Source organism: Marmota monax, unplaced genomic scaffold, assembly GCF_021218885.2.
Source record: "Marmota monax isolate L192 unplaced genomic scaffold, Marmota_monax_Labrador192_F-V1.1 WCK01_AAM20220418_F8-fsc00047, whole genome shotgun sequence".
NCBI classification, from domain to species: domain Eukaryota; kingdom Metazoa; phylum Chordata; class Mammalia; order Rodentia; family Sciuridae; genus Marmota; species Marmota monax.
The window spans coordinates 7,111,211-7,137,599 of NW_026692072.1; the positions used below are offsets into that span (position 1 = coordinate 7,111,211).

Here is a 26,389-nt window from a genome sequence, read left to right on the forward strand (position 1 = left end):
TTTAAGAGAGAGAGAGAGAGAGAGAATTTTTTAATATTTATTTTTTTAGTTTTCGGCGGACACAACATCTTTATTTGTATGTGGTGCTGAGGATCGAACCCAGCGCTGCGCACATGCCAGGTGAACGCACTACCTCTTGAGCCACATCCCCAGCCCCAGAATAATTTTTATTTTGAAAAAAGTCAACGATGATATTTCTGTAATTTAAATTCAATAGAAGGTTAAATTTTCATTTTCAGTTCTAAAACTTCATAGTGACAACACTTATTGCAGTATCATTTATCTTTTTTGTTGTTGTTGTTTATCTGTATAATGTGGCTAGAAAAAGGGCCAAAACTTGTATTTATGATTGAGATGGAATATTCCTGAATACTTCTCTCCAAATAGAAAACTAAGAAAAAAATTCGCATAGCACTTCACCGGGTGAATGTTCATCCTGAATACATGGCTGGCTCTTCAGCTTATGCTCTTCAGCCTGGAGCTGAGAGCATTTATGGGCATTATTTTTCTCCTAAGATGATTGATATAAATGGCCTCTGATGTATGAGTTCCACTTATCAAAAATTCTTGGGCTGCTTAAATTATGAAATCTGTGACAGCTGATAATTTTATAATAGATTTCATGGAGTAAAAATAGTGACTACGTCCTTAGTATCTGAGTCAAGTCTCAGCTCTACTGGTTAATAGCTAAGTGATTTTAAATTTGCTGAGGTTCATTTTCTCATCTTAGAGAAAAGGATAACAAAACCTGTAACTTTTAAGGTAATTAGCAAGATAAATGAGAACCACAACACTCCACAAATCAAGTGTCTACCATTTAGATAATATGAATTATATAGATAATCCCCCTTCACATTGTAAAGTACAGTAGGTTTTAATAATGCAAACAGGTCCCTTATGTCAAAAAATGCGCAATATCTACATTATTTAACACAATTACAATAACAAAAGCAATATGGGTTAGGCATCATTTTATATCAAAATTATGTTTATTGAGCACAGCAACAAGATCCATGCTCCTAGAAAGCACTCAACTGCAATATGTTGAATGCATGAAGATCATATTAATCTCTAAGATTGGTAGATTATTAGCAATTTGAGACGTTTTATCTTTCACTAAGTATTTCCTTAGAATTGACAAGATATGAAATATAGGACACAGCTCTTTAGGTCCCCATGGCAGAATAATATTTTCTGAATTTTTATTTAGAGGATGGAGATACTAATAGTAAACATGTAGCATTCCTAACAATATGGTAATGCCAGCATGTATGTGTGTATGTGTGTGCATCTGTGTGTGTGTTCTGATTTAAAAAGATACTGGGATGCCTGCCAAATACACATATGATACTGATAATGAGGCATAGATACACTTAAAGAATATTCAGCAAACATGAAGAGAAGAAATGAAATCTAATAAACAAATTTTATTTGGTGGAAAATTTATATTAGGACTATTATCCAGAACTGTTTAAATTAGCCTTGCTGTTACCCTTACATCGAGCCCCTAAATGCATTATATCCCTTTAAACATCGCACTCAGGATGGTTTCCATCCTTGAGGATCTCTTTGTTCATGAATCTTGACTCACATCTGTTATTTGTAGTAGTTTATTAACCTGAAGAAGAGAGCAGCTTAATAAATTTGCCATTCAGTCTGAACATCATTGAAAGATGAAAAAACTGAGTTTCACAGAAATGAAGGGGCTTTCCCAAATGTCACATAGTGGCAGAGCTAGTAAGGACTCTTGCATAATTCTCTTTTCTACCCGTTTTTTCATTACATTGTACTTCATTTTCTATGCTAAGCCTCAGAGAAAGTCTTTCCTTCAAAGGGTGTATATTCTTCCTGGTTCTCCAAGTCATATTGGCTGGAACCAATTATCTTGCAAAACATCAGTATCATCAAAGTGGCATCCAATAGGAAAAAAAAAAAACTGAGAAATTGATTGTCTTTCACCATGTGAGATTGTCTACTATGAACCAAGTCCAAAATTAAAAAAAATTGTAATTAGCTCCATCTGCTCTGAGATATATTTCCAATTCACAATATTCTAACTTCTTTATTAAAGTTCAGTAATCTTGAAGGTAGCAGTTAATTCATTAGCCCACAGAGGGAAAATCCTGGCTCCATATGTTCACTCTGTTGAAATTGTACTAGTCAGTTTCAGTCACAGAAATTTAGCATTGGAAGGATCTAAAAACTAAAGGTCATGGATTTCAGCTGTATCAGGCTCTGGGGTCTTATAGATTTGGATCCCAATACAAGCTTTATTAGCCTTTAAACTTGTGCATGTAAATCTTTATAAAGTCTCACTTTCTTTCTCTATGACATCAGGATAACAAAAAAGTTCTTAATTCATAGGATTTTGAAAGAATAAATAACTTAGTAGGATTTTATTTTCTAAAGGAGCTCATTTTTTTCCTACAATTCAGGATCAATTTAAATATCTTCATAAACTGAAAATTATCCTCTGATTACCTTTTTTAAAAAAAGGTAAAAAAAAATTTGATCTCCCTGCCATTCTTTCTATACTATCATTTGGCTTATCTTCTTTATAGCAATAACTGCTCATAGTTGTGTTTCTATGGCCCTTAGTTTACTGTTTCTCTCCCTGTACAAATTTATAAAATCTTTGGTCTGGTCTGTACACATATATCCCTAAAACAAGCATAATGCTAAAAACTTGCTTCCTGTAATGCTAATATTAACAAGAAAGAGTGTGTAGTGATCAATTTATAAATGTGAATAATAATTATCATTGTTATCACATAGGAATCCACACATTTAATGTAAAGTCTATGCTTTAAAATATGAGAATCCAATTCAGACAACATGGGATTTAATTTTTACATCTTTGTAAGACAAAAATGTTAGAAAAAAATATCATCAGATCAAAAAATTTTTAGAATGTTTGATTAGGAAAACAGGGTCACTCAACTCAAATATGTATTCAATCTATCTCATCAGCACTCAGACTGATCAATACTATCTCCACTAAGGTATCCTTTACCAATGCTTGGTGGCGTTTAGTAACAGGGATGTTATTATCTCATAATGCAAATTATTATACTGGTCAGAATATTAGAAAACTTTTCCTTAAGTTTAGCAGAAATCAGTATCTTGAAAGCGTGTATTCATTGGGACAACTTCAACCTCCAAGAAGACACAGATTGTTTCTAACCATCATTCTTCTGTTAATTCTTTGTCAAAATAAAGATGCCTTTCAAATATTCCACAATTTTTCTCATCTCTGGTTAATTAACTCCACTTTGGCCAAGTTTAATCACACATTATATTTGTACTTATTTTTGTAGGACACAGTCAGCAGATAGGGCCACACATTCATAATCATAATACAGTGAAGATATTAAATAAAAGCACTTTATGTTTATGACTATTTATGAGCCCACAAAGTACTTTCACATTCACAAACTAAGCGGATAGCCTCTGGTTGCATGCTCTTTTACATATTGGTTTATGGGGTCTCTTCTGGGAATAGGTCTAGGCTAAGTATGATAAATTTCCTGTACTTCTGTAGCTAAGAGAGAGTGCAATTATTCTCTCCAGGCTAATAGGGCAGACCACATTTAAGTTTATTCAAATCCATGAGTGGCTACTCTCATGTTTACTTCTAACAGGAAATTTTAAATATTCCATTCAGTGGTTCATCTCAGAGAAGTCTACACATGAATATAAAATTTCTTTATAGAGGCAGAATACTGTGCTCCCTATTCCAAGATGTCCATGACCTAATTTTCAGAAACTATGAATATCCTTCTGTGGATTCTTCCCTTCGAGAACATGTTTAAAACATGAATATTTCACAGATACGATTAAAATTAAGGATTTGGAAATTGGCAAATTGCCCTGGATTATCCAGGTTGGCCCATACTAATAAAACGAGTCCTTAACCTTGGAAAAGAAAAGAGTAAAATAGGTCAGAGAATTGAAATTGAAGGAGGAACTGAGATGGGAAGCATGAGAGGGACTTGGCTTGGTATTGCTATCTTTGAAGATGAGCCAAGAAATATGAATGACCTCTAGAGGTGGAATGACCCTCAGCTGATATCCAACAAAGAAATAAGAATCAGTACCATAACTGCAAAGAACTGAGTTTTGTTTTTTTTTTTCCTAGCAAATGTTATTACCAAGGAAATGGATTCACCCATGGAGCTTAGAAAAGAACACAGCTCTACTGACATCTGACAAAATACAGATGAAACCTCTGCTGGACTTCTAGTATAAAGAATTATAATGGCTGGGGTTGTGGCTCAGTGGTAGAGCGCTCGCCTAGCATGCGTGAGGCACTGGGTTCAATCCCTGGCACCACATACAAATAAAATAAAGGCATTGTGTCCATCTACAACTGCAAAGATATTAAAAAAAGAATTATAAGATAATCATGTTTTCTTTAACAAGTTTGTAATAATTTGCTACCATAACAACGAAAAATCAATACCCTCTAGATACCTATAAATTCACATGAAATTTATAGGGGAGGGGAGCATTATGAAACATGTTGCACATTCTTTCTATGCCAGAACCTCATTTTTGAATTCTTCACTCTTTGCTGCTTCATAGAAAAATACTTAAACTCTTTATTTGTATTTCCCAAAGGCAAACAGCACCAAGACTCATTGAGTACAATAAACTTTGGAAATTTCAACAAAGTTTGGAAATACTCTTATTAGTTATTTGATACTTTGCAAACTTTGTGTTTTATAAGGAATTTTATTTTAGTGTATGGGGGGAACATAGATATATGTGATTCAACACTTAAAGTCAATCATTTCTTATTGTTCTCTCTTCCTCCTTTCTTTCTTCTCTTTCCCACTTCTCTTTCTTCTAACCCACAAAGTTGTTAAGTTTTAGAGTAGAGGTAAAGTATCATTTTTTTTTTTCTGAAAACATGACATTGTCTCATGAGAACATGCTTGCTTCCTGAGAAAAAGTATGTTACCTCCTCTCCCCTGTTCTAACAATGAATAACTATTTTTAACCACAAATATAAGTTTTGTAGAATTGTTTGTTTACCTCCCATTTGAAGATGTTTACAATACAAAAAGAAAAAAAAAAAAAATAACGAACACCCTAACTGCATGATTCCTTGCTGCTATTGCATTGATAGTTCTTGGCAGCTCATCAGGCTTTTTTTTTTTTTTTTCCAAGATCATTTTAACTGTTTCTGATAAAGAATATGATTCATTATCACAAGTACACCCCAATTCAACACTCCCCTTCCAACTTGCCCTCTGTGTTTATTTAAACTACCTGTAGTTTGTAAGTAATTTATACTCCACTTTGGAGTGTTGGTTATTACTCAAAACCTCACCAATACAGGGACAGTGACAAATGAGAAGTTGTATTAAATGATATGGGAAAAGTGAACTCTACAACTTTAAAATGCCATGCATTTTCTGACAATCTATATTTAGGAAACATTGTTATATTCCACTGTTGTGATTTGGATATAGGGTGTGTTCCAAAAGCTTAAGAGTAGGAATGTTCGGAGGTGCAATGATTGGATTGTGAGAGCTTTAACCTACCCAGTGCATCCTAGTTTCAAAGAACTTGGTGGGAACTGCAGGCAAGTAGGGCATGGCTGGAGGAGATGGGCCACTGGGACTGTGCCCTGGAAGGGGCATCTTCCCTGTGGTCCCTTCACTCAAGAGTCTGTAAACAAGTCAAGATGGCGCCTGGCATGTTGCAGAGGGAGTGGTTTGTGAAGTAACGCCAGCGAGCCATTAAGTGTGGAGATTCCTTATTGGTTGACTGCTGTATCTAGTTTATGTTAATTAAGATAAGCTGTGAGGAATGTATATATACCCCTCCTGTTCTACAATAAAGGGCTCCCACTCCTGCTGTATCCATCTACACAAGTTGCTCCTCACCCCCCGGTTATTTTGCTGCAGCCAGACTGCGGCATCACTCTTCTTGCTTCTGTTTTCTGATACCTCCAGGAACTGAGCTGCTTTCCTCCACTGGGACCTTCCACCATGATGTACTGTCTCACCTTGGGCCCAGAGCAATGGTGTTTACCATCTATGGACTAAAACCCCTGAAACTGTAAGCCCCCAAAAAACTTTTCCTTCTTTAAGTTGTTCTTGTTGGATATTTTTGTCATAGTGATGCACAAGCTAATGCAATCATCCCCTCAATTAAACAAATGTGTATTTATTACTATGCAATGAATAAAGATGTAACTATCAACAAGAGAAAAATGGTTGACCTCTAAGTGTTAATCTTCTGAACAATAAAATATTCAGGGTATAAGAATATGGTAGTCACTATAATTGTTAGCTCCAACTTTCTAGTTACCCTTCTAGAGATATGGTAGCATTGTAGTTTCCAGTTCCTATGAAGTTAAATGTATATTGCTTTTTCCAATAACTTGTGAGCAGAATTCACACTTAGGATTTATTAGTCAGTATACTATTTTCTATGTTCTATTTATCCCCCTCAGCAACCATGAAGGCATAGAAATGAAACCCATCAACCTGGAGTATTGAATGAAATCACAGAGCAGAGCTGGTCCATGGTGGATACACAGTGTAAGTCAAATATATTCCTTCATTATTAAGACACTGATATGTTGAAGGTTTTTGGTTTGTTCATTTTTATTCAATGAGCACATTTGGATTCATAAATAAATTGGTACCTGGAAGAATTCTGTCATAGCAAAAACTAAAATATGACTGAAGGAATACCATGAGTGAGAAAATTGTGAAGATATGAAAAATATGGTAACTTTTTTCAAGTAATGATGAAGCATTTGGCAAAACTAATTACCTCTCTTATGTTGAAAATCATTCAGTAGAACTAATAATTTTTTTGTGTGTGGGGTAAAAATTAAACTATGGAATACTTGTTCTCTAGTTTGTTTGCATTTAGCAATGCATTAGGGAAAAAAGGAGTTTGCAAAATAATTAGCTAGGTTATAATTAGTCATTAAAAGGAATAAAGACATCCCATGATTTCAGGGACTTGCAGCATAAAACATAAAACAACAAGGGACAAAGTTCTTTATAACTCAAGCTTACAGGAAATATCCAGTAAAAATATGACCATCCAACCAATTGTTAAAAGCCTAGAAGGGATTATGTTGTCTCAGAAGAAGAGTCCAGCTGCCTTTTTATTTGTGTTAGCTGAACAGAAGACACAGACAGCTGTTCTCCTATTAAAACTCAACAGACTCTAGAAACCCATATTTTAGTTTAGAAAGAGAAAGAAGTAATAGGGAATGAGAAATATAGCAAAAGCTAAGAAAGATGCTTAACAAGTAGCAACAGAGTCGCAAATAGTACTGAAGTTAAATAGACAAGGAGTCAACTAGGGTTTGGGAGAAGAGACTGTATTAAAAAAAAAAAAAATCTTAGAGCAGAAGCAGGTTGACAAAGCTATATAAGTCACCAAGGAAAGCCCGTTCTCTTAAGTATACTTTTCTTTTTTACTTTATTTGTGCCGTATTGCTTATTAGTAGTAGCATTCCACTCCTGGGAGGAAGTGAAGTCAGTATGTCAAAGAGACATTTGCATTCCTATGTTTCCTGCACCAGTATTGACAACAGCTAAGAATAGAAACAATGTAAGTATCCATCCACTGGTGAATGGATAAAGAAAATGTAGTATACAGTGGAAAATATTCATCCATTAAAAAAATTAAACCTTGTAATTGGCAACAACATGGATAAAACTGGAGAGAGTTATGTTAAAAGGAAAAAAATCAGACATGGAAAGACAAGGGCTGTATGATTTCTCTTAAATGTGAAATCTAAAAATTATTGATATAGAAGTCAAACAAAGAATGGTAATTACCAGAGATGGGGAGAATAAGAAAGATGGAGAAATGGTAAAATAGATATTAAGTTACAGTTAGGAACAAGAAATTCTAGTACACAAGTACACAGTGTATTAACTATATATAACAATAATGTACTGCATATATAAAAATGCTAGAAGAAAGGATTTTGAAAGATTTATCATGAAGAAGTGATAAATTTTTGAGATTTTAACCTAATTTAAACAATTCACGATACATACACACATCTAAATATCATACTACCCCACTAATAAGAAAAATTATAAGTTTTTATGTATCTGTTTAAATGCATTTATTTGAAAATGGAAATTCAAAAGTATCCCTCAAAGGCGGATGTAAGAAAATATGGATTGCAATTCCATGGACAGAGGGTACCTTCTGATAGAATAAAATTGCACACAATCCTGGACAGGACCTCTCTGACAGAATAAAATTACACTTAATCAACGAACATATCCAGTGCCAAAGAAGTATTTATTTTGGTTAGTGTCTAATCAGTACATATAATCTGTGAGATGACAGTTAATTTGTTCTTTGATTCATAGGTCTCCATTCAACAGAAGCCATGGCCAGACATGATAAAGAGAATTCAGAGCCTGAGAATCCATAGCTCAGACACTCAGCCCTGGATTCAGCAACTGGATGCGTTTCTTCTGTCTTCCAAGAAGAGGTTAAATGTGCTTTGCCTAGATATGAGTGTACTATTGTTTAGATATTAGATGTCCCCCAAAAACTCAGATGTGAGACAATGCAAGAACTTTCAGAGGTGAAATGATTAGGTTATGAGAGCCTTAATCCAATCAGTGAATTAATCCCCAAATAGGGATAGATGGAGTCATAACTGAAAGCAGGTAGGGTTGGCTGGATGAGATGGGTCATGGGGGTGTGCCTTTGGGGTATATATTTTGTATTTGCTGAGTGGCTTCTCTCTCTGCTTCCTAATCATCATATGAGCTGCTTCCCTCCACCACATTCTGCTGCCATGAGCCCTGAGGAATGGAGCCAGCTGTCTATGGACCGAGAGCTCTGAAATCATAAGCCCTTTTCCTCCTCTAAAATTGTACTTGCCAGATATTTTAGTCAGAGCAAAAATAACAAAAACTAAAACAAAACAAATAATAAAAAAAAAACTCCGACTATAACAGAGTGATTTGAATATTTAGTGGCCAGAGCAATATTTTTTTTTTCCTCCTATGCAGGTTTTTCACATCTTCTGTTTGTCTTGCCAAATCCTTTCATCGGTAAGGACCCTTATGATTACATTACATTACACCCATCAAATTTCACTTTTCCGTTCTCACAGCACACCTGAAGTTTAATTCATGGCTTGCTTTGATCAGTGAATTACGAGCAGATGTGTGTTACATGTCACTTATGGTAGGAACTTCAGTATTTCAGAGAAAAGTTATTCAGCATTTTCTTTCTCTATTCCTTTTCTTTGGCAACCATCAGTGGTCCTGGAAGTATTGGCTACCTGAGACTGGATACTGGAGGATGGACAACAGGGAGCAGAACCCTTAACAGGCTCAGATCTGCAACTGTGGCATTCAGAAGGAACTCTATTATTTTAAGCCACTGAGATGTTGGGTTTGCTTTTCCCAATCCCAAACATATTTTTTAAAAAATCTAATATATGATACAGATGGAATGTAAAACAAAGCATGACAGTATAAGAGGATAAGATGAGATATTACAAAGCAAAAAGTTTGGGTTTAGATAAGCGTATATTGAATCCCAAGATTCTCTTTCTAGCTGGATCACCACAGTAAAAACTTCACTGTCACTTTTGTCATTAGTTTTCAAATCTCAAGCTGGAGATAATTTTGCTTTTACTGAACTTCTCCTACCTACCAGATATTATTCTTAGCCCTGGAAATATAAATATGGATAAAATGGATTCTGAAACACAATTGTAAATCTATTCATAGAAATAATACGACTAAATTCTTAGTTCGCTACCTAAAAGATGGTTGATGGTCAAGAGTGTGTCTTTTCCAGCTCGTTGTGATTTAAATGTAAAAATACCCTAACCTTTATTTCCAACAGTGTTGATACCGCCTGCTAACAGGTGGTGAAAAAAAAGAAAGTCAAAATCTATGTTGTTTTTCCTTTAATCAACACAAATACCATGAATCAGTCAGACTTGAGGTTCACTAAATTGCATGTTTGCTTTTGGCATTCAGTACAAATGCCAAATTCATCACAGACTTCTATGGAAAGAGCTTCCTTTCCAGCAGGCAGCCCGACTCAGGAGGGAGAATGCCTCCTTTCTCTCTTTGCTGGAACCTGTATTGTAGATTGTATTCTTTCTTCTTGCTTCATACTTGGTAAATATGACCCAGCCAAGGACAAAAATGGACAATTACAAAAGGAAAGAAATAGACAATAAGTGTCTAAAAAATGTGAATGCTCATTAGTGTTAGAGAAAAATAAATTAAAATAATAGAAGGGAATGGCCATTTATCAGCTATGTAAATATTTAATAAAATAAAAAAGTGCTCTCTTACACTGCTAGATAAAATTTTCTAGATTTGGCAGGGATGTAAAACACTCAGATTATATATAACTGTTACAGCAATAGTTTGTTATGGTAAGTAGTTTCTACCAAGATAATGAAGGATATCCTCAAACACTAATAGAATCAGTGCTAGGATGAAGAAGTTTAATAATAAAAACTTGCATAAGCTAAACTCTTAACACAATGTATTACTTAGATAATTCAGAATAAAAGTTTACAAAGAAATATGTAACATAAAAGTGCTACATGCATATTTACTAAAAACTTAAGGTATTTACAATAAATCATTGAATGAACAGTGGAGATAACTATAGAGCAAACATCTAAATGTATGTGCATCAGAGTTAATGATGGTTATATTTGGCAGAGAAGAATCATGGGTATATAGACTTTTAAGGAAATTATGTTTCCTGATATTGCTAAAATGAGTGTGTTACTATATAAAATGAAATGAATAAAATGATCCAATTTATGTAAGAGAAAATCTGAATTATGTGCATAGTAGAGCAGGCAATATATCACGAAATATCTAGTCCTTGTTAGAGGTAAGAAAATGTGTATTTACTGGATGCTGATCAAATTTCTGTTACCAAAATGGCCGTAGAAAAAAAATTTAATTTGCTTAGAAAAAAGAATGTAAATACACAAAGAACTGATAGGTGCTTCCAAGAAAAACAAATGCACAAGACATATATGCCTATTCTGTATATGGTAAATCGGAAACTAAAGATTCCAGCTCCTTTTACTTTGGAATTATTCTTTATGTGGATGTGTTTCCTACTATGCTATTAAAGCCTCTTCAGGCAGTCATAAATGGATTAATAGCAGAGGATATATTGATTAAAATATAATTTCTATTATTATAAGTAAATGGAATTTTGGCCTGCAAGTACAATGGACGTAGCAACATTCTGTTGACATATCATAGCTCACTTTCCTGCTCCACATGGAACTTAGTTTTTGCTGAATTACTGAGAGAAGTATGTGTATCAAACCACTATATATTCATTTTTTTAATAGGGTTGTGATGCTTTGGTTTGCCTGATGGGCAGAACCTGGGAAGAAGCAGGTGCTGAGTCTACACAGAAAAACACAGCTGCTGAGCCTGCAGTAGTGACACAAGGTTTCGCCTCCTAAGCCCAGATGTGGAGTCTTCTAGGGACATCTCCATCTGTGAGCATATTGTATGGGCCCCTGAAAGTGTTCCATGATGTCCCCTGAAGATTACATGTAAAACTTTATTCTCATTCTGGGTCCTGACTCTGCTAGATAAATTTTTTACCTTTTTTATTTTAATCATAGAAATTTTGAGGGAGATATTTGTGTCAAGCCTTTTGCCCAGATCAATATTACTACTGTATGTGGAATCTCTATGCTGTGAGGGCCTGTTGTTTCCAAGGAAAACTCACCAGAAATCAATAAGCAAATATAAAATACCATGAAGCAGAAGAGTGGAGTGGGACATTCTTACTGCTTGGGGTCATTTAGAAAAATCTACTGAGAGGGATATAATAAATCTTTTGTTCATATTCTATAGCATGTCCATTTTTTCCAGAGTGGAAATTGGCTGAGCTGGGCAAGACATTTGCCCCCCCAACTTTCAGAGTTTAGATTACCCTGATCAAATGAATAATAGTTACCCATAAACACTGGGCTCTTGGGCTAAGGGAAAAATTGGGGTACATATCTATAACGACAAATGGCTATAAATTAGGAGGCATGAACCCACACAAGTACTTATGTTACATTTGCAGAGGTCAGGAGAGAGACATGGATCTCACTGGGCTAAAGAAGATGGTGTGTCAGGGGGGAAAATGCTTTTCATTTATTTTTTAATACTTTTACTTGAAGAATCAATATAAACATATTTTTATTTGTAAATAATGTATATGACTTAAAGCATTATTTAGAAATTTGAAAGAGAAATGTAGTAAAATCATTGTTTTTAAAATCTCTATAGGCAATAAAACTAATTGCTTTTTGTTTGTTTGTTTTACTGCACAAATTTTATGGTGTTGCAGCAATTTTCATGGTTAAAAATAGAAAGGTCTTCCAGATGTCATGTAAGGCATAAGATGCAACATTTCCAAAGCCATGGCCATGCATGTCCACCCCCAAACACAATCTCCAATGTCTGGCAATCAAATCTCAGAAGTCAAAATATTAAGATACAATGGACTTTGCTGTTTATGTAGTGCACAAAAGAAAAAAATAAACTATTTCACACTATTACATAATGTGCCTCAAGTTTAGAGTTGGAAAACTTTGAGAAGAATGATATATCCTAGAATTGATGATAGTTGCTAAATTATAATATGGGAATAGGTATATCCTAACATCTCTGTAATGGAAGCAACTTGTAATTTTAAAACTGCATTGAGTATTTTATTAAATAACAATAACTATCATTTATTGGATATTTACTTCATAGCAAGCAGTTTCCTTAAAAATATCTAAAATTAATTATTATGAATTACAGGAATTAGAAAAATATCTGGCTTATAGATGCGAATATTATTTGTGCACTAAAATTAAAACAATATAAGAAAATTGAGGTAGATGAATTGATGTTACATTGTTCTACAGTTAGGGTTATAAAAATGTTCTCAATTTCCCAAAATTTCTATAAAAGGTCTGTAATTTCTTTTAGAATTTCAAACAGCAGCTAAATTTAAAAGACTAAAATGCTGCAGAAACATTTTGGTGGCTGATTGTATAACATTATGCAGTGTTAAGTTTAATATCAAGAACTGTCTCTTTTAACACAAATGTTAAAGTGTTCAAAGGCTAATTGTGTCATTGAACAACAAAGCATGTTTCCCATTTGAGTTCTTGCCAAATGAAAGAGATCTAATTCTATTGGTTTTAGACATCTCTTCTTTAAAAATGAAAAAAAAAATCAGCAAATCGTTAAAATAAGTATCTGACTTATTAAATGCAACAATATGATGCAATTTGCAGATAAAAAGGAAAGCTCACCAGAAATAATACCACCTTTTAATAACTCAGTCCTTGGATGTACTTCAGTGGCCAACTTAAACATTAAGGAAGAAAACAGCAAACATTGCTCTGTAATATTGCTTTCTTGCTTTCTATCTTTTTTTTTTAATCAGAATATCTTTCTGTACTGACAAGGAGTTCATGTTTTTATTTTAAATACCTACATTTAATTTGATACTACTCCTAGCCATATTTTTTCAAAGTTACAGTCAATATGAAGCTAATTAAAGAATGACAAGGAGAGGCAATATACTAGATTTCTGATACAAAATGGTTGATACACTTATTAAGATAATTGAAGGAAGATTTATTTACTCAGGGGCTATTTATATAATTATGCCACCAATGAATACAAATGTAGCACATAAAATTATGTATAATACATAACACTTTTTATTAAACAACCATGTTACATGTTTATGTACTTGCTATCCTGTATCATTTTAGAGTGCACTCCTTCTAAGTACATACTTTTTAAAAGTTAAATGTAAGACAGCCTCAGGCAGGTCCTTCAGGAGGAATTCCTGAAGAAGGCATTATTATCATAGCAGATGACAGCTCCAAGCAATTTACAATGGAGAACTTTCAGTGGAACAGGATGCAAAGGTGGAAGACAGTGATATTGATGATCCCAACCCTGTGTAGGCGTAGACTTAGTTTTAAAATAAAAATAAAAAGTTTAGAAAGTAAAATAAATACATAAATAAATTTAAAATATGCTATACCATTTAGTTTAAGTGTGTAGTGGGTGATACCATGTAATTTTGTGTCAGGGTACTCTATAGTGTTCACAGAGAAATAAAACTGCCTAGCAATGCAATTCTCAGAGTGCATGTCTGTCATTGAGTAACCTTTGACTGTATGTTGGAAATCATTCATATTTTCTCAAACTTCCCTCTGATAATCAATGATCCTTCTGAATGGATACTATACAAGCAATTAAATTCAAACATTAAGTCTGAAAATGGGTTACATTCAAGATTTTTACTAGAAAAAAAACCAAATTAAATCTACCATAGATTTCTTAAATAAATTATTTCTGTTTATATAAAGTCAAAACTAATGAGAAAACAGAAAAGTTAATTAAAAAATAAATTATCCAGCCCTCAAGCCACCAAACAATCAGTTTGGATTTACCTGATCCCCTTCCACTGACTTGAAGGTCTCCCAAAGGCCTGAGCAAGGTGCATGGAGGGGAACTTGAATGTGTGGGTTTTAGTGCATGCAGCTGTAAGTAATTACGGGAAACAGTGTCCCTAAAGAGTCTTAGAATATCAAACCTGGGGCAAATGTGCTCCATTCTGGCAGCTGATCCATATGAGTGAGAGAAAGAAGAGAATCAAAGACAGTACAAAGCAAAAACCTATTTTTGAAAGGCAAAAAAATGAGGATAGAGGGAGTGTGAGTGTGGAGTGATTCCTCAGTCTCTATTCAGATTCCTAAAACAGTTTCATGGCTGTTTTCTACCTTGTGTTGTGTGCATTTACTAGGAATTTAAAGGACCTTAAAAAATATTTTATTTCTTTCAAAATTACCCCATCAAGGGCTACTCATTTTGTCAAGTGGTTACAAGCAATGTTTTAAGCATGTGCGCACATGTGTGTTTATGCATGTTTAGTCAGCAGTCTTGAAGATTCACTTAGCTTACATGTTGTCCCTTTGAAAATGTTAGCTTATCAGGAAGGTCAGTTTACACTTGGTTTATTTATGTGACATTTGTGTAAGTCATATGTATAAATATGCTGTTTATCATAGAGCCCCAATTGACATATACTGTAAGAATTTCAAGTTTGATCACAGTGCATTCAAGTGGCCAGGATTAAAAGTGCTATTTGTGTCTCTGTGTGTCTATGTATATTATATATAGATATTTTTAATTGCTTAAATAAATGATCACAAATAATTATGCAGTACATATGTTAATGTCATGATTCTTTCTGCGTAATTTAAAAAAAATTCCTTTGATAAGCTCAAAATGGCTTATAGTAGGCTATTATATTATATTTTTACATTTTCATTTCTGGAACCAAATATTTTGTCAAAGGTAGTACCAATGTGATCAGAACAATGTCAGAGGGTCCCTCAGTACCTAAAGATATTAATTGATGTCATTTGTAATTATTGAATAAGATGCCCTCAGCTAAGAGGGAGGATAAAGAAATAACCAAGCTAATTGCTCTGACCTCAAGGGGTGAGACATGGATGAAGTGATAATGATAGATTATGATGGGCGATAGTAGAGGGTGTTTCAAACATTGTTTGGGTTGAATGACAGAGGAGGGAGACACTGTTGTTCATTACCTTGGTGAGAGTAACATAAGCAAAGCTTGAAGCAAAGTCTTCACATTTAGGTAGAGAGTGAAAAAGGAGAGGGGACCTGAGAAAATTCACTTAACTGACACACTCTGACAATTCTAGACACTGTGTTAGGTCTGAAGATATAGTGCACAACTAAATAAAATAGCCTCTTCTCTTACAGAATTCACTGTGTATTGACAGTGTATTGACAGCTCTTTAGAGAAAAGTGAAAAGATAAAGGGAGTCTAATTTGGGCAAAAAACTCACAAGATTGGTGAAATGGAAGTAGATTGTTTTTGTTCTGATTTGAGTTGGTTGAATATTTCCAGAAAAAGGGAAAAATGCATATTTTGATTTTTGCTTGGGACAAAGGAATGAAGAAAATGGAAAGTGCAAATCAAGAGAGAAATAATTGCTTTAATAAAGTTGATAAAAATATAAAGTGTTAATATTGATTTTAAAAATAAAGGATTATATTGGGAAACAAGAAACAGAAGATAAAGATAACAGAGATATTTTAACAACTAAAGAAAAAAAAAATTAGTGGTGTACAGGTAGCTCAGACAGCCTTATCTTCTTTATAAACCAGGAAGCTGGGTCACCTGAGACTAATGAAGTCAGGGAAAGGTTTGAGCCCCAGGAGAAGAGAGATTTGAACAACCTGGGAAGGACTGTAACATGTTAAATAGCCAAATTCTACTCAGGACCAGGCAGAGTCCTGTGGCAAAGTCATGTGTAAAAATACTGACTTGGAAATTAGCAAGGGAAATACCTCGGAAGTTAGAGGTGATACAAAACTCAAGATTTAGAGAGAACCTGACTGGCTGACCTTGAATTTATGGAGGCAAATAAAGCTGTGTGTGGCATCTGATGTATGCATGTGACCAAGAAAGAAAAATGAAGGATAAATCTAGGTTCAGTTGGAAGCACAGAGTAGAGTAATTGGGAACACAAGCAGCTGCAGTTGGAATACAGGCTTTGAAAGCTGTGCTAGAGGCAAAGTGGTTGTTACCAGAAAGAGACAGAGATTCTCTGCAAAACTACAATTTGCATGTCTAGAGGAGAAATGGTACCCTGCCACAGGTGTGTGCACCAAAGACATAGTCACCAAAGAGCTTGGTCGCTGCCAAGTATCCAGCAGTTAACTATGTTAATTCACAAACACAGTCATTTCCAAGGCACTTTAAGTTGCATGTAAGACAATTTTTCTTTCTACTTTTTTTAAAAAAGGTATTCATGTTGCACTCACATACATTCAGTGTATCCGATGATGTTCCTGCTTATTTGGCTCCACTGTCACTGGGTGATGTTGCAGACTTGCAATAAAGAGAATCATTTCTAGGAAAGAGATAAAATTTAAAAAACAACATTACATTTAAAGAAGTTAGAAAATATCCCCAGAAAGTGATGTGAAATTAAAACCTACTTAATTGGAATAACCCAAAGGAAACAATTTATATTTCTTTTATATACTTATGAAAGTATGTATTTATCTTATAGTATGTCATCCTTGAGGTTTTTCTGAGAATATAAAAGGCTTATCATAAAATGATAGTAATCCTAATACTTGGTTCTAGAAAAATATCTCAGTTTATCAAGGTTTTCTTTCTACTGACAGGTGAACAAGATTTTTCACAAAGGAAATAAGTGTATTAGTGTTATCAACTCCCATCTTTATTTGTATACTCTACTTTTGTCAAATAATTTTTTTTGGTTTTGTTTACTTTTGGGTATTGGGGTTTGAACTTAGGAGTGCTTTATCACTGAGCCACATCTTCAGTCTTTTTTATTTTTCTTGTTGAGACAGAGTCTCCCTAAGTTGTAAAGGTCTCAATAAGCAGCTGAGGCTGGCTTTAAACTTGTGAGCCTCCAGCCTCACCTCTCAAGTCTCTGGGATTACTGGCATGTGCCACCATGCCCAGATAAATAAATTTATTCTTCATTCTTCAACATACTATGCCTTTTTAAGTGTCCAATTTTCATGTTATCTTTTTAGCCTGAAATGTCATTTTTCACCATTTTCCACCAAAAAACTCATATTTATTTATTTATATTTGCATTACAATTCTTAATACACCATTATACCATAATTTTTCTATATCTCTCATTTTATATATAAGGTATGTTGACACCAAATTGGAATAGCATGGATGGTGAAAGGAGACCCTCATTCATCATTATACAAAATACATGTATGAAGATAGTCATTCTTTAATACCCAGCTCAAATATTACCTCTCCCCTTGTGGAGGTGCATATCAAACTTATTATCTATTTCAATTACCTTACCCAAAATTTTATAGCTTAATGTGAGATTTTTGAGCATTGTTAATTTCTTTTCCTGTTTTTGTGCTTTGACAGCAAGGAAGTTTTATGAGTGTATAAGTGTGTGTATGTTCTTTATTTAATCATCTGCCCTGTGTAACAGACATCCAAACATAATGTTCAAATTCTCCTTACTCTATTCTGAAATAAATCAGACACTTAGAAGTGCTATAAACTAGTAAATTAAATCAGGCATTTAGTTAATATTTCTATGGTTCACACTATAACAAATTACAAATACTTTCCAATTAAAGCATTTTTTTCACTTGGTTTATAAAGTATTTTTCTTTTCAGTTTTCCTCCCCCAATTGGTCATCCTACCTTACTGTCTTCAGGCATTTCCTTTTCATTTCTTACAGTAATACAATGCATCATATCTTACAACTGGACCATCTCCTGTTTTCTATAAGGATAGTTCCCTTCAAGACCTAGACCTGGACAGTACCTTTACATAACATCTATATTTGGGATTGCCAAAGTTGTATTTTAGCTCACATTTAACATCATGTGCCATTTAAAACCAACTGTCTTCTGGATATATCCACTTCAAGTGCTGATAGGCAATTTAAATTTAGAATATCTCAAAGTGAGCTCCTTGACATTACCATTTACCCCTGCTTCCATCTCTATCCAGGTATGGACAGCCTGTTTTCACAGTTTCTCATTCAAAAAGATTTGGACTCACCTTGACTCTCCTATTTTTTTTCATACCTCACAACATGTGTTAGCAAATATATTGAAAACATGACCATACTTTCCTTGATTTATTTCAAAAATACTGCTGTGAACCATTTTAAGTTTTCTTGTTCAGAAGTCTTGCTTAATATATTATTTCTTTGTCTATTTTCAAAATAGAAAAGTGGTCCTCTTAAGACATACGTTAGATCATATTTCTCTGCTCAAAATCTTCAACTGTCATCTATTCTAATAGCAGCCGAATAACTAAAAGGACCAATGAAATCCCACATACTATTATCCCTTGTAAACGCTCAAACTTTCATTCTTGGTTACTCTGCTTACACCTCCATGGCCTACTAGCTGCTTCTCAAAAGTCCAGGCATGTGAGGTGGTTGGGGTTGTGGCTTCATGGTAGAGAGCTTTCCTAGCATGTGTGAGGCCCTAGGTTTGATCCTTCACACCACATAAAAAATAATAAATAAAATAAAGGTATTGTGTCCATCTACACCAAAAAAAAAAAAAAAAAAAAAAAAAAAAAAAAAGTTCAAGCATGCTTCATGGCATGGACTTTGCTTTGATTCTGCTTTTCCTTCTCCCTGAGATGCTCCTCCCTTAATCCTCCCTTAATCCAGGTGCATCTCTTAACTTCACTGTGTCTTTTCTGAAACCCATTCAGTTTCTCAGTAAGGGCTTCCTTGCCTGCCCTGTTTAGAAGTGGCACTCTCTGCTCTTGACATTGTCTATTCCTATTCCCATTTTAATTTTTCTTTGAAGCACTTTTTGTCATCTATGATACAACCTTTTCCCCAAAGAGACTTTTTAAATTGTTCTATTCCTCCCACTTTTCAAGAAAACTCCATGAGAACAGGGGTTGGCTTTAGCTTTTTCACTATTGTTCTTTTGGTGTGTTGAATAATACCTGGTATGTAGTATGCGGCTTAAACAGATTCAGCTGGTGGAAGAAGTGAATTCATTCAAAGAAGATTGCTAAAATAACGTATGCCTTATTGGACCCCAAATTTTGCACTTTTACAGTTACCTCAACTGTAGCATGTAGAGGAATATTGGGTCTTTAACTCTCATTATCATCTGTATCTGTCCTAAGCAAACAGAGTCCTCTGTTCAATCTACAGGAAAATTATTCTATTGAAGAAGAAAAGTATACTGAGTAATTTACTCTCTCAAATAACTAAAAAGTCACTGTATAAATCGACTCATCATATGACCTAAGAAAAGCTAGGATCCAGTTCCTGTGCCACCATGTTTTAGACATGTAACTTTACTGTGAATCTCCAATCCTTGGGTATAAAACTGGAATAACAACAGATTCTGTCACTTTCTCAAAAAAGCAGAGCAAATAAGATGGGACAATCAGTAAACATGTTATTTAAGTATCAAAAAACTACTGAATGGGACATTCTTCAATCTTTATACAAACTGTGTATTTATATATAAAGCTTAGTTTCAGTCATTTTTAGATGTCTGATCTTTCTTATAAAGTTAATTTGTGGTGGAATCCATACTGAAGTTGAGTCCTTTGAATTGTACAGCAGGCCATTTTCCACCACAATAAGTATTGTTAGCATCTAAAATAGGAAAATTATTTTTCCTGATATACAGAGCTAGAAACATTTCACATTCTGATAATAAACTTAATAATGGCAATACAAATATCTAACACTTTTGAACACTGATTCTATACAGTCATTACTCTAAGGGCTTATCATGTATGATTTTATTTAATTCTCAAATAATCCAGTATTATTGTTATTGTAATCATCTCCATTTAAAAACTGAAGAACAGGAATCATGAGATTAAATAACTCATTCCAGATATGCAGTCAGTGAGTAGAGACACCAGCATGCCAGGCTAGCCAGTTTTATAATGCAAAAATTAATTTTAATTGAAAAGTCAATTTATATCATCTGGAGTCCATCCAATGGACTTTGAAAAAGCCAATCACTTCTTATGATTAACAGCAAATTATAGGAATATCTGCCAACCTAATCATGAGTTAAAAACTAAGTAACAGATATCATGGCAACATTTTTGAGGACCTGATTCAATTACTGTGACTGGTTCCTTGAGAAGCACTCAGTTTCCCCAGTAATTCATTCCTTGTAATCACTTCTATGGAATGACTCATTGCAATATTACAGAATAATAACAGTAATTCCCTTTGTGATTATCAGGAGCCAATGAAACAGTTATGAAAAATATCAATCTGATAAGAAGCTCTACTGACTAAAGTCACTTAAAGAAATCATTTCAGAATGTTCTTTCAGTAGCAATCTTGCATTGGCAGAAGGGGGCGAAGATGAATGAATAGGTCCATTTCTTCCTCTAATTCTGACAGTTCATTTTCTCCTGATAAACAGCTATTCTGGCAAGAAAAAAATCCCTAATCTCCCTCTGACCTTTCTCCATTTGGATGAGAGAACCACAATGAGTCTGAACTGTCAAAAGAAGAGATTCAAGAGAAGATCAAGGGAATCCTAGAGACAATCCATTCTGCTTGACACCAAACTGAGCAACAGTTTCAGAGTATGCCTGTGGCACAACAAGTAGAAATCACCATGGTAGGGTCTGGGGATGTGGCTCAAGCAGTAATGTGCTCACCTGGCATGCACGGGGCGCTGGGTTCAATCCTCAACACCACATAAAAATAAAATAAAGATGTTGTGTCCACTGAAAACTGAAAAATATATTTAAAAAAATCTCTCTCTCTCTTCTCTTTCTCTCTTTAAAATAAAAAAAAAAAGAAAAGAAAGAAATCACCATGGTAAAAATCACCATGCTGCCAGTATAATTGTGATAATAGGTAGCTTGGGCCAAACACACACTGTGTGTCCAATATTATGGGACACACGTTATTTGATTTATTTTGATTCTATGTTATATAGATTGGTTTGGAAATGTCATTGGTCAGTTTGAGCCAGTTAGGGCATTTTCTTAGGTAGATAAAAATGAAATCGCTAAAAATTTAATTTTGTTGAGGCAGATTTGAGCAAACTAAGACACAACTGGTTAATCTCAGTTCTCATAACTAATATCACAACTGAAGACTTTCTGCCTGGAACTGAAAACATTTTTTTTTTTTCATGAGGAAGAACAAAGACCAATTCTGTCATTTTTTTTTTCTTTTTTGGTTATAGTATAAGACTGGGTGATGTATTTATATGAAACATTAATGAACATGATTTTTTTTTACAAACTTGTTTATGATATGAGTGATGAATAAGATTTGATTTTAAAAGTAGGTGATATAATGACTTTTCTAAAATTTAAAGAGATGCTCCAGTATTGATGCTCAAGTAACTATGACCAAAAATTATCACCTCAACGCTTAATTATATATAACTCCTACGAACCATGTTCAAATCATTGCATCTATTTTTCTACAATCTTAAATTCTAACACACATACTGTTAGTAATTAATTCTTATGTACTCAATTTTTCCTTGTAAAATCAACTCATGATAAGTGATGAATAGTTTCCAAAATGAAAAAAAAATTCATTTATTTATTATTTCACTCATACATTGACCTGACACACATTAACCACTCAGTTGTGTTTAAGGTGCTGTTTTAATAGCTGGCAATTCAACAAAAAATAAGACAGTTTGTAGCTAAATACTACTAATAGTTGATAGTGAAAAGAAGATAAGGCTGCCAAAAGGGAAAGTCCTCAAAAGAGGTTATTATTATTTAATGGTTATGGTAATACCTTGGAATAGATTTTATTATTATCACATTACAGAGCAGGAAATCATGCATGATGGCTAAGGGATTTGATCAAAGGCTGGATTTAAAAAATGTTACTCCATCTGCCCTCTCCTCTTCATTTCCTTGACAACGATACTTAGATCCAGACCTCCTCACTTCCTTTAAAGACATTTCTGGTATATTTCTTTGAGATTGTTCCTTTTCTATTTTTTATCCACTATCCTCTTCATTTTCCACAATATCTAATTTTAAGATAGCTTAAAAACATACTAGACTTCCTTATTCTCTCTGCCTAAAATCTGAGTAGCTGTCTGTTTCCTCCAGAATAAATTGGAAGTTTCTTAGAAGAATATTCTCTATTTTTTCACAAAATAAATATTTCTCTAGTGCTCAAATTTGAGTCAAAACTCTAGACAATTAAGATTAAAGAGTCCAAAACTCAGGGAAGATTTGGGTTTAACTCATGGATGATCTCATTCTTAATTGCAATTACCTCTGAGTTATTTTGCTTCACTAATCCTTAGCATCTCATTTGGAAAATGAAGATCATAACAAGTAACATAGTGTTTTGTGCACATAATAAATACTCAGCAGATGATGCTGACTGTTGTCATAACTCTCTGTTTTGTGCTTAAAATATTGACCTTTATAATTCCAAGAAATAGACAGACATTTAATGAGATAAAGTAGGAGAAATGGACAGGGAATTGGTACAAAATCCTCGTGTGATACTGTGACTAGGGGAAAAACAAGAACACAACACATGCAGAAAATCGCATACTAGGAAGTTCCAACAGAGATCACAAGTATGAAAAATGGAGTTAGAAAAATAATAGAATAAACTGGAGTCAAGCAATGAAATGCAATTTTAGAGTTAGGTTGTCAAACCAGCATGACTTTTTTTGAGGGGAAATTCTGTTAAAACTAAGATAATTCTTCTTACTTTGTTACAATGACAAAAATACAAGTAAGATCTGAATTTACTAAGATAAAATTATTGTAATAAAAATACTTTTTTCTTATGATATAGATCAAATTGGGTTTGTAATGGATTTAACAGTAGTAAATAGGAACATTCTAGACCCCATTTCTTACTTGAAACATTAAGAATTGCAATTCTTGATTTATGGCTCTCCAAGAATACGCTTTCCTACAAATGAATGTGCTCATATAAATTTTATACATGCTTATGTTAAATATAGGTTAACTGACAGATTATTTTGAAATGCTCAAAGTGATTAATCAAGGCTGTTTCATTTAGTGATGAGAGATATTCAGTGATATTTCAAGATTTCAAGTTTGGTTAAATTAAGATCATAAGCATGAAAACTCACTTGAACTCAGGAAAATATTTTGGGAATGGGGAAGCTAAATGATAATATTCAGAAACACACGCTTAGCATTAGTGACACTAAGCAAATTTTCAGCTATCTTCAAATTGATTGGCAGTTTTACCTGAGAAGTAAACACATAGTTTTGCTTGTTCTGACCTAAATAAATTTACATTAGATAAGATCACACTTTAAGCATTCCTTTATACAAATGTTCATTAAAAAACCACTAACTATTGAGCTGTGTGTTATATGATAAAAATAAAATAAGCAACACAGTATTTTCCCTAACTATGCAAGGTTCATATTCAACTTAGAAGATGGGTATAAGGAAAAGAATGAACATAATGTTTTATTAGTGATGATATGTGAACAGGATAGAGAAAGACATTTGTGTGGCTATTTTAGTTTGGGCACCAAAGAATATGCACCAAAATCAGGTCAAACATACAAGAAATAGACTGAGAGAAATTCCCATGAAGAATATAGAGGGAGTAGGCAGGAGAACGGAGGTGTATCTTTCAAACTTATAGTAAAACTCAGACCCATGTGAAGAAGAATGGGAAATACCAAAGGTTGGATAATGATATGAGCCTCTACCCAGTTCCCAGATTTCATCTAGCCAATGGAGATTATTGAGCTGAAGTTCCACACTAGAAGAATTCTGTCCTCATCAGAATAGGCCTGAGCTAGTAGCAGTCATTGACTGGAAACAGCCCTTGGAAAACATAGTCTGGCAGTTAAAGTCCCACTGGATCCCAAGAATCATGTCAGATTATCATTGAGTTATGCTCCTAGCCACAGGACACTTTCATAACTGCCACCCTGGGAATAGTTAGTTTTACACACAGACCAGAACTTCAGAAAGTGCTGCAGTTTGGAAAGATGAAGAGGAAGTACAAACTGGATAAGATGAGCACTCAAAAAGTAAATATGAAGTAATTAAATGAAACTGGACAACATAGTGAGCTTGGGAGTGTCCCACAAGGTCCATTAGGGATGGAGCACATACCTAAGACAAGCAGTATAACAGAGAGAGAGGCAGGAAGCCACTATTCAGACCAGGAAGGGAACGTTGAGTTCTACAAAGGTGATATGGTTATTCTAGAGACTTTGTGGAGTCATTGCAGGAATGAACACTTGATAGAGACAGTAAAGGATCTGCACTGTAAAATGACTCCTGATGTTTAGAGCATGTCCAGGTGGAAGACTCAGTAGGCAGAGAGGAAGAAGACACTAATCATAAAGGCAGAAGACACTAATCATACAAACCTGGGATCCAATTCCAACTCCACTATTTAGTAAGCATGGGATCAGAAGCAAGTAATTCATCACCGCAGAGCATCTCATGCTAACTTCCAGTATCAGCCATAACACGAGTCCTTACCTCATGATGGCATGAGGATCATTTGTGGGAAAGGAATAGTATCTTAGAGATTCAGGTGTTGAAGTTACATAAACCCAACACTCATATCCTCATCCAAGAGTGTGCCCACCTGCATTTTTTAATCAGCCTCTATAAACCTCAGGTCTCTTAAGTGTAAAATGGTAATAACGTCTTATCTCTCTTATGGGAGTTGTTCTCTCTATGAACTAATATGTGTGAAATCTGAGTTCACTCTTTATGAGTAAGAAATGTTCAAATAACTAAGTGCCTGGTACCAAGCCCAGTGCCTTGCACACCTTTAATGTTCTGTTCTCCCAGCATCGCTGCAGGCAGGTTATTTTCTCCCCTGAGTTTAGAGGAGCAAATTGATACTTGAAGAGTTTAAGTAACTGGCTCACAGTCTCACAAGTGACTATACTGGGTTGTAATTCTCAGTTGCTTGATTTCAAATTCCATATTTTGAACCACTATTCTCCACCACATTTCTTTCCAGCGTGAAGCACTACCGTCCACCTGGCAAAGAAAATGCAATTTTAAGAACTCACTTGTTGGTTACCTTTCTTTTCTTGTATTATTAGGATGGTTTAAAGCAGAGTTACAGATCACTTACACAAAATATCCTGGTTGAACATCAAGAGAGGTTTTACACACTTCATTTAAATGAGACATGATAACCACCACCCAGATTGAGATGTAAGCTGTATTTCATCACTTGGAATTGGCTTCATTGAGGAGGATCAGACGTAGATATGATGGAGTCAGTTGTCCTCAAAACTGTCTTTCTGCAGAAGTGTTTGGAATGTTTGCACACATTAATGCCTTTATTCTAATGAGAAATGCATTTAGCTCTCATCTAAAGCAAGCTTGACTCAGATGGTAAAAAGCAACAGAAAGCTGGTCTACCAGGCTAGTGTCTAGAGAACAGACACAGGACAATTACCAAGTGAGAGTTCCCCTTCCCATTACTTCTTGCAGAGAAAAAGCTGATACAATTTTAATTCAGGTTATGGCGTATTTCTTATTAACCAAATACTTACTTCACCATGCTTCACTCTCTTTAACCAACATAAGATTTATCTAAAGTTGTCTTGAATCCTGAAAGTAAACACCTATTGTTAGGTCTAGAACCTGTTAGTTAACAAATGTTAGTTTCCCTCAGAAGAGTGGTAAAGAATGATTTTCAAAATTAGCAGATGGTCAGAAGATGATTCCAACAGTAAATAAGATAGATATCATATCACTAGCTGAGGAAGTGCAGATGTTTTCATTGTAAGTATTTCCATTTATAAAAGAGAAAGAGTTCAC

The 26,389-nt window shown here is 34.4% G+C and overlaps 1 protein-coding gene across 10 annotated transcripts in view; it reads right to left on the reverse strand.

The window, feature by feature from the left end:
- Lrrc4c (leucine rich repeat containing 4C) overlaps positions 1–26,389 on the reverse strand; it is a 1,168,074-nt gene that overhangs the window by 695,770 nt on the left and 445,915 nt on the right. For 7 of the 10 annotated variants that reach the window (XM_058583394.1, XM_058583385.1, XM_058583380.1 and 4 more), the window contains one exon: positions 16,891–16,975. The gene's annotated coding sequence lies outside the window, so the exon portion shown is untranslated. Of the gene's footprint in view, positions 1–16,886; positions 16,976–26,389 lie in introns of all 10 variants that reach the window. The other 3 variants (XM_058583392.1, XM_058583389.1, XM_058583390.1) reach the window with 1 other exon arrangement.